Source organism: Notamacropus eugenii, chromosome 5, assembly GCF_028372415.1.
Source record: "Notamacropus eugenii isolate mMacEug1 chromosome 5, mMacEug1.pri_v2, whole genome shotgun sequence".
Lineage (NCBI taxonomy): Eukaryota > Metazoa > Chordata > Mammalia > Diprotodontia > Macropodidae > Notamacropus > Notamacropus eugenii.
In genome coordinates this window covers 317,405,919-317,420,436 of record NC_092876.1, presented here as the reverse complement: position 1 = coordinate 317,420,436, position 14,518 = coordinate 317,405,919, and the positions used below count along the sequence as shown (strand labels likewise).

At 35.4% G+C, this 14,518-nt stretch overlaps 1 pseudogene; it reads left to right on the top strand.

The window, feature by feature from the left end:
* Positions 1-5,583: 5,583 nt before the first annotated feature.
* On the top strand, positions 5,584-10,016 carry LOC140507905 (L-lactate dehydrogenase A chain pseudogene; annotated as a pseudogene).
* Positions 10,017-14,518: the final 4,502 nt, after the last annotated feature.

Here is a 14,518-nt window from a genome sequence, read left to right as displayed (position 1 = left end):
TAACCAAAAATAAGTTTAAAAAACAGTAGTCTGAAAGTAGGAGAACCAAGAGAATATAATGCTAAGGTATCAGTGGAAGAGAGCACAATAATAGAAGAAAGCATTGATCAGCAGTACCAAAAGACAAGTCAGTTAAAAGGTCATGGGTGAATATGGAAAGATCATTTTCAGTAGAGTGATGAAGGCAGGCAGATTTCAGTATCCTGAGTGGTGAATGGGTAGTGAGGGGATGAACACAGCAAGAATAGATTAATCTTTCTCAGAATTTAGCAGTGAAGTGGATAAATATAGAACAATAGCCTGATGGGGTTGGTACTTGAGGAAGTGGAGGTACAGAGAGGTGACATGGGTTGTCTAGGGGCTAATAGGTAATGAACCACATACTTCATTATCTTAATGATTTGCACTTTAATTGGTATAGGTATTATCTTGACTGTCACAGATTCCAACCTTCCTACAAATTAGTAGGTGGTCATGAAGAGTTATTATGTCCCCAGAATTAATCAACCTGTGGTCAGTTTAGCGATGAATCTTCTTTAACTTAGCTCAACTAATTCTCAAATATCTGACAAAATTTCCTTCATGAGGTTTGTATATAAAACTATTATTGCTTGGCAAGATGTGTCAGATTGTCCTCTGGCGCATCCTTAAAGAATATAAAATGACTTCCATTTTTAGACAAGGCATCAAAATAGGACTTTCATGGAGGCATATCAAGACTAAAGCCAGCCTTATTTCCAATTCAGTGTTTTCCACTATTCCAATACTGACACTCAGGTAAACTACCTGTTCTAGCTTAACTAATTTATCTTAAAAAAGAAATTGTTACTATTTCAAAAGCAAATATATATGAACAAACATAATGTTATATAAAATTTATAAACACATGTATGTGTATATGCATGAATGTATGTGTATGTATATATATACATAGATACATACACAGGTATATGATGAGGAGGAAAATATGTGAGAAAGAAAATCTGTCTCATTTCATTCCATCATGTAATTTGGTCCATTATTAGTACTAACGTATTTTGACCATACATAATTAATACAAATACAAATTAGTACTCTAGACAGGAATTAATTATTATAGGACTTAACACATACCAGATTTGTGTTTAACTAGACACTTTTGGAATTCCATTTGCTTGATCTAAGAACTCAAGTTTGAAAGAAAAATCTATTATAATTCATTTAATTATGCTACTATACCTCGCTTGCATTATGTGCCTTTGCTGCATGGCTACAATTAATATTTAATGTTCATTATGCAAAGTTCACTTATCCCTATTAAATTCCAGTTGCCCAGTTTCTTCCTCAGTTCAGAATGTCAGCAGTGAAGCTGTAGTCTGTTATTTCTTCTTCTAAGTTACTGGCAGGGCTAGGGGTTGACAAACCCCAGTATTTGCCTCCTTCATAAACCATTAGGCAAGGCAAATTGATTTTCATTTCTCAATCAGCTTGGTCCTCAACTATTCAATTTAGTGGACATAGGTGAGTGCAGAAATGTATACACTGATGGGTTGTTATTCGTTTGCATGTATATATGTGTGCATTTTAACAATTATTACTTCAATTTAATAGTTTAAATTTAAATGGAATTTCTCTAAATTTGAAAGGATTTGCTAAAAACATCCTTTTTTTCTTTCCCTGCTGTCAACATGACTGTGTAATGATGAACATAAGCAATTCTGTCTGATGGAAGACATGGTAGTTATACACATCTCAGGAGAGTATTTTCATGCTCTTCTGCCCAGCTGTGAGTCATATCAATTTTTGCCTTATCCATCATTATTGTTCTTGGTCTGTTCCGTTACATACCAGATAAGTAGTCAGAACTTGTATATTCCACATGACATAAAATCAAATTTACTTTTATAGGGAGATATGCTCTTGTGGAAAAGGATGGACCTGTAGCCTCCCTAATTTTTTCCCTCTCCACTATAATAGGGTACATCAAAAGCCATGGATTTAAAATTAATCCAAGCATGCAAATTAACAAGATGTCAATGGACATTGGACATAAGGCAAAATTCAGCAGTAGGATGACAAGAAAAATGGGTAATGCTTTACCTCTCTATTTTTCTTTCGCTTTTTAGTGAAAATTGTGATAGGTGTGGATCTCTGAGGTGTTCTTTCTTTCTCAATCTTCTTGTTTACATTTTTATACATATGTATAGATGCATGCACACATGTGATATGTATATGTGAATGTTCTGTTTTGTAGATGTGATCTAGAGTCTGATTTTATTAATGTGAAGAACTCTTGGTCTGGAAACTCCCTCCACTGGTACTATTAACAGTTCTCTTGCTTGAGCCACTGAGAAGTTATCACTTAGCTAATATGTATTAGAAGGATTTCATGAAAGTTATCCTTGAAGCCAGGAATTGCTTTGTGAACTCCATTCAATTCTAACTCTTTGTATAGTCTCATTTTGATATTTGAATTTTGCATGATTTCATGAAATAGTGGCAGTCCGATCACCAACACTTGCCACAATTGTACATCTTAGAGAGGATAGTTTAGTAGTTGGCAATGGCCAGGGGCAAAAATGAACTAGTGGTCAATGCTCAGGCAATAAACTTCTATAAACTTGGATTGGCTAGTGCTCTTAAAAAAGGTGTCCATTAATGGTGCTGTCTAGAAAGCCTTATAGGGGGTAAGACTCATCATTCTTTGTTCTTTGCTGGCAAAACCACCTCCAGACAATGATTATCAAATAAGCAAGCATTTATTAGTGACCTAATATGTGTAGGGCATTATACTAGATTCCGGGAAATCACAAAAGTTAAAAGACTGGAAAACTCTCACAGGTCTAATATTTAATTAGAGAGATATCCAGACAAGTAAAATGCAAAGTGATTCACATAGAGAAACAGAAGGAATAAGTAAGAATTTTTTTGAAAGAGGTGCAGTTGATATGAACCTTGAAGGAACCTAGCTCTCCTGAGAGGCAGAGGTGATGAGAGGGAGTGTTCTAGGCAGGGGACACCTTTGTCCATTCAAAAATGTGGAAGCAGATGATCCAATGCTTTATATGAGGCTGGTGATTAGCGTTCATAAGAAGAAGCAATGGCAGGTAATCCACAAGTTAAAAATGGACTAGAGAACAAAATGCCTGATGGGGTGGTTGGTATTTCATTCAAAAAGCAAAGGGGAGCCTCTGGAGCTTCTTGAGAAATAGAATGAAATAATCAGTGCTACATTATAAGAAAATCACTTCATTAGCTTCAGCTTTTTGCTCATCAGTATGTTTTTGATCTAAACTTTGCCATCCAATCTGCTCAACATAGATACACTTTCTTAGTGATCTTACTTCATCAGTCATTTGATTTCATCTTCTGTCCTAACAAGTGCTGATTGAATGAACCAATTTTTTGTTCTTTCTCTAACAGCAGGCTATACACATCCCCCCTTTTGCCTATTCTTTTACATGTCATTTCATTAATTTGTAGCTCTTGCTACTGACTACTAAGTGATTTGAGGGCAATTATTCTTTTACTGTTATGTTTTTTTTCAATTGATCTTTATTTATTGGTCTTCATTTGATTTAGGCTGGCCCTTGAAGCAGAAATGAGAATTATTTTTATCTTTGGAAATTAAACAACCAGCCAAACTTTTTAAATGAGCAAACATTTACTCATATTATTTCATACTCAGTGTTTTGATGATAATGATGTTAATGGTGTTGGCTGGAGAGTTTATGAAGCTCAGCTGATGTCCAAATCTGATGTTTCATAATTGCTTGGGGGTGACTCTGGGTTACTAATGGTTATACTAATAGAGAGGGTTCTGACAGGCTTAAACTATTGGCCCAGAAATGGACCATATTTACTGGAGATCAACTGAGTTAAGTGAAAATCAATTATCAAGAGATTGACAGTCATAACCTCATAAATTTTGGGGCTACAGCAACTCACAAAACTATTTAAGACATGCATAGAAAGAATATTCATGCCCCTGAAATCTTGAATCCTGAATTTATAAATCCTTATCTAACTATAAGGAATTGCAGTAATAACACTTCCTTTTTAAAAGATGTTATGTATTCTGTAACCATCTAGGTAGCTGACAACTTGGAAGTAGTAAAAATGGTTTGAGCAACTGAAAAGATAGCTTGAAATAATTATGCTTTCCTTATTAAAGTTTCTTTCTGATCCTCACTAAAAACTTTTTTTTTCATCATTTAAGAGACAGTTCTAATGAACTTAGCTAAGAACTTTCCAGGCCCATGTTAGATGTGGAAAAATGGTGGCAATGATAAAGCAGAGTCAGAAGGGTGATTCTGGAAGTAAATATGTTGACAGTATGAGGAAGGATAGCCTAAGAGTGAGGGAAGAAACAAGAAAACATTCCTAGATTTGATATTGTATTTTATTCCAGGCATTAAAAAATAGACACACTAAAAATGTACATACTTGCAATATATTTTGATTATACAGTTATATCTATATGTATGAGCTTTGATTCTATGAAGAAATAGAACATTATCACAATAAATTTTCTGTTTAGAAATACGGTAGGTCTGTTTGGGGTTAGAAAACATTATAAATAATTTCTTAAAATGTTGTCTAAAATACTTGAATGTAATCTGCAACTATAAGTGAAGCCCTTGAGCTTTAATGAATGTACTTGGTGAGGAAGAGGTTTTGAAGCTCAAAAATTCTTCAGCTGAAGATACGGAATGCCATACATAGAATGTTAGTACCAGAATGGTCTTTAGAAATTGTATAAGCGAAATTTCTTTTTTTAAACACAAAAAGATCAGGTCTAGAGAGATGAAATACCTTGACCAAGATCATTCATCTAATTAGTCATGGTTAGAATCCAAACTTCAGTTCCTGATTCTATGTTGTTTCTATTACACCATGCCATTGAGCCTCTTTTTTTCCTCTCTCTTCCTCCTCCCCTTTCTTTACCCTCTCCTTCCTACCCTTTCTTTTTTCTCCCTAAACTCACCTTCTTTCTCTGTTCTTTCCATTATTCCTTTCTTATATTTCCCCCTCTCTTTAAAAATGTTGCATTAGAGAGGCTTTGAGATCCCTTCCAGCCCTCATAATCTGATACTCTGCAATAAAAAACTGTGTTAATAAACTAAGCAAAATGATAGAACATTATAACTTCTAAACAAAAGCACATAAATATTAATTATATTTTAATTGTTCAATAAATATAAAGTTTGTCATTACTACAAATGTTACACACTCAAAGAAATCATTTGACAGTACAAACATTTTGTAACTTGAAATCTAGATTTAATATTATTGGGCTATACATACTCACATATATGCAACTATATAAACATATATATATCTATCTATATGCCTCTATCTATATATCATATTTATATATGTACATATATAATATTTGGGACTAAATACTGTTTGAGAAATTTTTCTTTAAAATATAAAAATATTGAAAAAATTTGGCTTAAGATTGAATATTTTAAGAATGAGTATCAAATATTTAAGAATCATTTTCCTTTATTCCTGTTTTAGTCCAACTCCATGATTCATGTGTAGTGCTTGCCTTTGCTATGGGAGTATGACCCTGAGTTTTAGGTTATTTCTCTAGCCATGGGCAGTACTGGGACATCTTCAGTTGGTTTCTGTGACAGAGTGGTCCAGAATGAAACACACAGCACATCGGTGTTAAAAGAGACAGGAGTAAAAGACAAGGAAACCTGGTAACCACAGGGAGAGGATAACTAGCATAATCATGCTCATGTAAATGGCTCTCATTCTTGATTCCAGAAATGAGTAGAAAAGCTTCCCTTGGTAAGTACAAGTTAGAAGACATTATTTGGGAAGTGATCATGTCTGTCTTGTAAAATGAAGCAATGATTGTAGTGGCCAAACTTCCAATGGCATCTGAGACAAGTAGAAAATTGCAGTACCCAGCCCAAGACTGATCCATGGCCAGAGGGACAGCTATCACCTTCTCTGCCTGCCCCATCGTTTGCTTGTCTAACAATTGTTCTCTTTCTTATTTCCTCCATCCCAGTGCACCTTTACTTCTAATCTGTGTTTATGGAGGTGGAAAAGGAAAAGCTAATATTAAGGAAGTGAAAAATGCCAATTTCTTCCTTTGATGTTCAGCAGGCACAGAAGAATGAACAGAATGAAACTTCACATTTGGGGCTAAGGGACAGATTGAGATCCACTACAGTTTCCACTATTGGACTGCTGATTTTGACATCCCATGTTTTTATTAATTTCATTGGTTTCCTCAACCATGAAATTGATGCTTAGGCCTTATTCTAGAACTTGAATCTAGAAGAAGTTTAAGTGGCATGAGTGCGAAGTTAACCCTATATAGAGGCAAGGAGTTCAAGGAGGGGCAGAGTGCTGATTAATTGATAATCCTTCTCAAATCCTTCACCTTGTTTTCACATGCCTTGTTGTTTACAAAATATTTTTTATATATACACATGCAAATACCATGTTACACAACAAATAGACCTTAAGAATTCCCTTGAATGAAGGCTAGGTAAAAATTCAGCAGTAGTAATGGAGTAGTATATGTATAGAGAGCCATTTCAGGCTAAAGTATCAGCATCAGTAGTGGTGATAGCATTACTCAAAGAAATAAAGAGGAGAGGTTTGAACTACAAAGATAAAAGTTTGAGCTTTCCATAGGCTGGATTTGGGGCATTTCTTGTGCATCTAAATTTAAGTTACAAGAAGTAACTGAAAATGAGGACCTGGAGTTTGTCAAAAGCAGATGTCAACGGTATAGTTTTAGGAATTGAGAGAGTTGGAATGAATAAAACTACCAAAGATATAAATGTAGAGAAGGAAGAACAAAAAGAGATGAGAATAGAATCTGAGAGATCTATAGCATTAAGCAGTTAGGAACAGGATCCACAGAAAAATATTAGTATAGCCTGCTATAATCTCAGAAATTTAGAGCTGTGTAAGCTAAGGAAAAGGAGCACAGTATCATAAAAGTTTCAAATGCAAGATCAATGTGTTTTTTCCCCCACAAATTCACTTTGACATTTTCACAAAAGAAAGAAGGAAGATTCAGGGCCTTCTTGACTTGTGAACTACTTTGAAAATTTGATTTTTAAAAGCTCCACATAGCAAAATCACATTCAATGACTTTTCTCTTCCTGTAGGGTTACCTTTTATAGTCAATTTCTTTAAAATGAATAATCTACAATATTTGCTTGACACCATCAAAGACATTAAGTCCAGATGAAAAAAAAATATTTTTTCACAACCCATATGCAGTTAGTTGTTTCTTCTGCACATATCCTTCTCCCCCTCCTTCTCATAATCAGGCAAAAATGAGATGTCAGATTCCTTAAAGTTCAGCAGCTTGAGGTTCCATTTTTAACAAAAGAATAAAAACGTCTCAAAGCAAGTTCAATTAGCAAATTTGTAATCATAGTCTGAATAAACTATACTTTTAAATTTAATATACCACAATGATAATGTTATAAGCAAGTCAATTATACATAATACATTTTATGTTCCCCAATTACTGAAGTATAACTATTTCTTATACTTTCATTTCATCAAATAATACAATCATAGATTCAGAGATGAATGAGACCTTAGAGCTCATCTAATCAAGAACTCTCAAACTATAGATAAAGAACCGAGGCCCAAAGAGGAGAGTTGATGTACCTAGAGTTGTAGAAGCAGAGCTAGAGCTTAAACCCATGTTATCTAACTCCAAGTCTGATGTTTTTATTATACCTCTATACACTTTATATTAATATTTCCTTAAAGAATAATACACATAAAATTTATTATTTCTATGGTTTTAAAATATCCACAAAACATGTTTGTGTACATACATACATACATGTACACACATATGTAATTTTTATTGGCCTATATATTCTGGGAAGAAAAATTGGAACTATTCCTCTGAAATCATTAACTTGTACATAATATTTGACCCAGAACTACCACTACTAGGTACATATTCCAAAGATAATAAAGATTTAGAGGAACTTTATACGTAAAAATTGTTATGAGATCTTTTCTGTTGTAGCAAGTAGTTTAGAAATTGAGAGGTTAGCCATCAAGGAGAAAAAAATTCATACAATAACAATACTGTAAAAACAGAAAGACAATAATTTTGATAAACACAATGACTAGCAATGATTCCAGAGGATCTAGATGATGAACAATGCTGCCCACCACATGATAAAGAGGTGATGTACTCAAGATGCAGCATAATACACATATTTTTAGACATGGCCATTGTGGAAATTTGCTTTGCTTTATGACAAACGTTTTTTTCAGGGAGGTTTTTTTCTCTTTTTTTCTTTCAATTTGGAGGTTATAGGAGGGAAATAAAATCAGTTTTTATTTTTTGAAAGAAATTATATATACATCTGTGTATATATGTACATATATGTTTATATATATATATCAATGAAGGTGGATAGCAACATCACTAACTACAAAGATATATATCTTCTTTCCTATCTCTACAAAATCTTGTAAGACAATTCTCTGTCTTGAGGTCATTCTTCGTGAGATGTTCTCTCAAGGGCATTCTACAGTAGACCAATGTTTATATGTATATGCATACACATATGCATGCATGTATGTACATACACATATATACACATCAATTATTTGTGTATATGTGTATATATACATGCATACATACACACACATATAGGCAGAGAAGGAGGAGAAGAAAGGAAAAGAAAAAAAAAAGAGAAGCATTTCTGTAGTACAATGCACCAGGCTCTGTGCTTAATGTTTTACAAATATTATCTCATCTGAACCTCACAGCAACCACATTTATTATTATTATTATTATTATCCACATTTTGTGGTTGAATAAATTGAGGCAAATAGGTTCAGTGACATGCCCAAGATCACATAGCTAATGAGCCTCTGAGGCTGGATTTGAACTGAGTTCTGTCTTTCTCCTGACCCCATGCCCTATCTACTTTTTCAAATCATATTGTTGGTGTAAGCTTGGAAGCTTCTAACTCAGAACTTTCACAGCCTGACCAACTATGCCCCCACATACCCTCCAAAATGTCATCAACTGTCAAGGATAAGCTTATATTGAATGTCCTAAAGGAAGACCAGGTTCTGCAGAACAAGATCACTGTTGCTGGAGTTGGTGCAGTTGGCATGGCACATGTCATTAGTATCTTAACAAAGGAATTTGCTGATGTTCTTGCCCTAGTTGATGTAATAGAAGACAAACTAAAAGGAGAGATGATGGATCTCCAACATGGCAGCCTTTTCTTCAAAACACCAAAAATTGTTTCTGGCAAAGACTACAGTGTGACTGCAAATTCAAAGCTGGTCATTGTTACAGCTGGGACACATCAACAGGAAGGAGAAAGTTGTCTTAATTTGGTCCAGTGTAATGTGAATATCTTTAAATTCATCATTCCCAATATTGTTTAATATAGCCCTATTACACGCTGCTTATTGTTTCCAATCCAGTGGATATTCTGACATATATGTCATGGAAGCTAAGTGGCTTTTCTGAAAACCGTGTTGTTGGAAGTGGTTGCAATCTGGAATCTGCCCATTTCCATTACCTAATGGGGGAGAGACTTGGTGACCATTCTTTAAGTTGTCATGGATGGGTCCTTGGAGAACATGGAGACTCCAGTGTTCCTGTGTGGAGTGGTGTGAATCTTGCCGGTGTGTCTCTAAAGAACCTTCATCCTTCTTTGGGAACTGATGCTGATGCAGAGAATTTGAAAGATAAACAGGTGGCTGAAAGTGCTTATGAGGTAATCAAACTGAGGGGCTACACTTCCTGGACCATTGGCTTGTCTGTGACTCATCTGGCAGAAAGCATTATGAAGAATCTTAGGAGATTGAATTCAATTTCCACCATGATTAAGGGCCTATATGGCATCAATAAGGATGTCTTCCTTAGTGTCCCATGTGTCTTGGGGCAGAATGGCATTTCAGATGTGGTGAAGGTCAACCTGAATCTGGATGAGGAGAGTCATTTAAAGAAGAGCACAGATACTCTTTGGGGAATCTAGAAGGAGCTGCAACTTTAAAACCTTTGAATGTTCTGCCATAAAGAAATGACAGGGGTTGAGGGGTTATGTATAATCTGCTTTTCAAATAGACCAAATCTTTCCTCTGATTAGTGACTAAACACCAGAAATGTAAAACCTGTGAATGCACTCTAGTTTCTTCCTAAAGTTAGAAATGGGGAATAGAACCCTATTGTAGTTAGCATGTGATGCTGGATATAACTTGTGTAGTCTCAGTGGTTAGTGTCAAGCAAAGTCAGTGCCCCACAGGTGTATAAACTACCTGCTCTGTATGTCGGCGCTAAAGGTTCCCTTAGGTCCAGAAGACAACACTCCTGGATACAAAACACCATACAGTAGTAATTCTTTACTGATGCATTGATTACCTTTGTGCTCCCCTCCACTAGGGCATGGCTCTACAGCATGGCCCCCATGTATCATCTTTCTAGAGGACCTGATTTTGTCTGCCTATATATATATATGTATATATATATATATATATATATATACATATATATATATATATATATATATACATATATATATATATACACACACATATATATATCAATAGTTGTAAATTTCCATATTATATAAAAAGATCTGCATGTGTACAGCAATACAACCGATTCCTCAAGTGTTATACTAACCCGAAATACTGAATAAAAAACAAATAAATGATGAAAAAAATCATATTGTTTCTACCTTCACAAATCTGTCATATTTATATCCTTCTCTCCACTCATGCAGTCACTCCAATATGTACAAGGCATTCATCATCTCTTACTTCTTTCTAACTAATCTCCCTATCTCTAGTCAGCCCCTAACCCAATCAGTTATTTTCCTAGAACCCTCTTCTGATGGTGGTCTCCCTTCTAGATTCCAGTGGCTACCTAGTCACAAGGATGAAATGTAAAATCTTTTTTATGCAATTTAAAACTCTTTATGACCTGACCTCACTTCAGGTTTTGAAGTTCACTCCTTTATATATGCACTCCATATTTGGACTTTGCAGTCCAGCTACACTTGCTGTTTCTCACACAGATACTCCATTTTCTGTTCAAACAAATGTAGAAGACTCTTCCTTTTCAATCCTGACTTCCTTTAAGACTTACCACAAAGTCGGTCTTCTAGAGGAGGTGTTTTCATGGTTTCTCTGGCTTTTCCTCTGAGATAACCTTCCATCTACTCTGCATATAACTTGTATTTAGCTATTTACTTGTTATTTCACTCATTAGAATTAAAATTCCTTGAAGTCAAGGACAGTGTTTTTTTGTCTTTCTTTGTGTTCCTACCTCTTAGTAAAAGAGCTTGGGTCACGACCAATGCTTAATAAATACTTTTTTACTGAGAACTTCTTGTTATGGTTAAGGTCTTTAGATAACTGAACATTCTCACAAATGATGTGGACTGACTTGTTCATATTTACCTATTATTTACCCAGTAGATTTCAACAAGGAACAAAAGGTAAACTGGAGAATGTTTGAGGGTCGGGTGTGGGTGGTGGGGGGAAATAAGGTTTAATGAAGCCTTTCTGACTGGTGTGAGAAGGGTTAAATTCAATGTCATTGGTGCTCCTATATATTTTAGCATCCTATGCATTGTGCCCTATTGTCTTCTATCTTGACATTTCCCTTTATTTTACAACAAAGATTTTTAACTCTGATCTTGCTTCAGTAGAATTAAGGGAAGAAGTGTTTGTTTGTGCTGTAGCTAAAAAGTCAGAAGGTAGGAGGGTGGTAGAGATGTTGCTTTTAAAAAGTAGCAAAGAACATTCTTGGGTCTTGGGGTTCATTGGATTTTGAGCTTTCAAGCTGTAGAGTACATTAAAGATCATTTAGTTTAATCTCTTTATCTCCTAGGTGAGATAACTGTGGCCCAGATAGGCAAAGTGACTTCCACTCTTCTAACTCCAGATTTCCTTTCTTTCTAGTATTCTGACTTATTTGCAGAAATCTGCTTATACTCTCCCAAGGATTATTTGTTCACTTTCCATATCCCAGGTGAAATATGACGTGATCATGAGAGAAAGACTAATTCAGATTAAGTTGATTGGAAATGCTTTCTTTTAGAAGCCAAGAAAGGTTGAATTTACACTTGTAAACCTTCCTTAGTTTCCTTTTCCTTATAAACATTCCCATTATTATAATATTAAGCAGGATAAATGCTTTCAATAACTCTTTCCCCTGAATGTGCAGGAAAAATAAATAGAATCTTACATTTAGAATTCAGGTGTTTACCTTGTCAAGTACTAAACGACTGTTTTATGAACATTAGTTGATTTTGATTTGAGGGGCTCACAGTTTGGAGTTCCTAGTGAGTGAGAATGTCATGTATTTATAAGCTATCTTGGCAGTGAAATATTTTGATTAAAGACTTAAAACACTATTTAGGACAAGTCATGAGCAAATTAAATATCATGGAATATATTTTTACTTTTCCTATGTAAAGTGATTTTATGTGCATATAATGTTCAACAGTTAAGTATTACATATATTTTACTACCTTGAAACAGGTTTCTTTTTCCTCATTCAAATGGCTTCAAATTTTGCAGAAATGGTACATGTATATACAAGACAAGGGCTATGAATAATACTAAGAACCACAAATTTCTCCAAAATCAGGAATGACTAGGAAAGCAGGAATTCTAGTAGGTAAAATATTAGTGAAGAGGCATATACATCAAAAGTGATCATTCCCCATCCTAATCCATGTATTTCCATCAAGGGCAACAGCATTCTTATAGAGTCCCAAGTTCCCAACGTTGGAAGGATACAAAATTGCTTATTTTCCTTCACTTCTTCCCCTCTCCTTATTTGTGATCAATTGACAAATCTTGTAAAAATTACTTTCACAACAACTCTCACATTTGTATCTACTCTCCACTCACATTGCCACCATGCCACTTCAGATTTTTATCACCTCTTGCAACATCTTCCAATTAGGACTTTGCATCCTGTCTCTCCCCCTCCAATCTGTTCTTCACATTGTGGCCAAAGTAGTATTCCTAAATGATAGGTCTGACCATGCCATGCCCTTGGTCTACTCTGACTCACCTAGGATAAGTTATAAACTTTTAGATAACTTAAAGTCCTTCAAGACCTGGCTCTAACCAACCATTCCATATCTTCTACACATTATTCCCCTTTACACACGGTATGTTCAAGGTAACTGTCCTACTTTCTGTTCCTTGTAGATCATATTTCATCTCTTATCACTGGTCCTTTGCCCAGGTTATCTGACCCTCATGTCTGGAATAACCTTACTGCTCACTTCTTATAATCTGACTCTTAGAATCCCTAGCTCCTATTCCACCTAGATCAGGGATGGGAAAACTGTGGGACTTGAAGACTTTGGGTGTGACCTTTTGATTGAGTCCTAGTTTTACAGGACAAATCCTTTATTAATGGAATTTGTTCTGTGAAGTTTGGATTCATTCAAAGGATACCACTTGAGGACCTCAAGGGCCACATGTAGCCTTGAGCAGCAGGTTCCCCTCCTCTAACCTAGCTCAAAACCACCTCAGATGTGAAGTCTTCACTGTCCCTCCTCAGTTGTTAATGACAAATTTACCTTACTTTTCTTTTGTCAGTTGTGTATTATATGTGTGTTTGTCCTTTGTTGCCAAAGGAGACCATGCCATCAGAGAAATAATGACATGATTTGAACTTGACTTTATTTTGAGTGAAGGAAGGCTATGTAGGTCACCAGCCTCACTTCTTCTCCAGAGTCATCTGAATCCAGTGATTAGATATTCATCAGGATAACTGGAGATGACCCAGGATGAGGCAGTTGGGGTTAAATGACTTGCCCAAGGTCACACAGCTAGTGAGTATCAAGTATCTGAGGTGAGATTTGAACTCAGGTCCTCTTGACTCCTGTACTGGTGCTCTATCCACTGCACCACCTAGCTGCCCTCTTGTGTATAACTTAATATGTAATTTACATAATTATATGTGTAACATATATGTAACTGTGGCTACTGACAAAAGAGGAGAAGGCCTGTCCTTAGAGATTGATCAGATTTGCTTTTCCCGTTGGGTTATAAATATCATTGTGCAACCTAGCTACCCTATCTTTAATTTATAGTCTCTGAGAATTGCCTAGAACTCTGAGAAGTTAAGTGACTTGCCTAGTCACTTAACGGCAAACAGTCAGTATGTGTGAAAGGTAGGATTTAAACCCAAATGTTCATGGCTCCCAGGCTAGTTCACTAGACCACACTACCTTTAATCTCATGTGTATTGAATAACTGTTTCTTTATTGCTAGAGTGAGCTAAAGAGCCAAAATCCAAGTCGATGGATAATTTGGGCCAAGGTGCCAGCAATAAGAATACAAATTCTGAAGCAAATTTTATTTCAGTTACTGTTTTAATATACTTCCAACTATCAAAGGATTGATTCCAGGAAAGCTAGATGGAAGCCATAGATTTAAGTGGTGGAAGTGGTATTTGACGTGCACAAGCTCACATGAGGATTAGTGGACGGAAAGGGGCATAATTAGCCTTAGCCTAGAGAAAAGT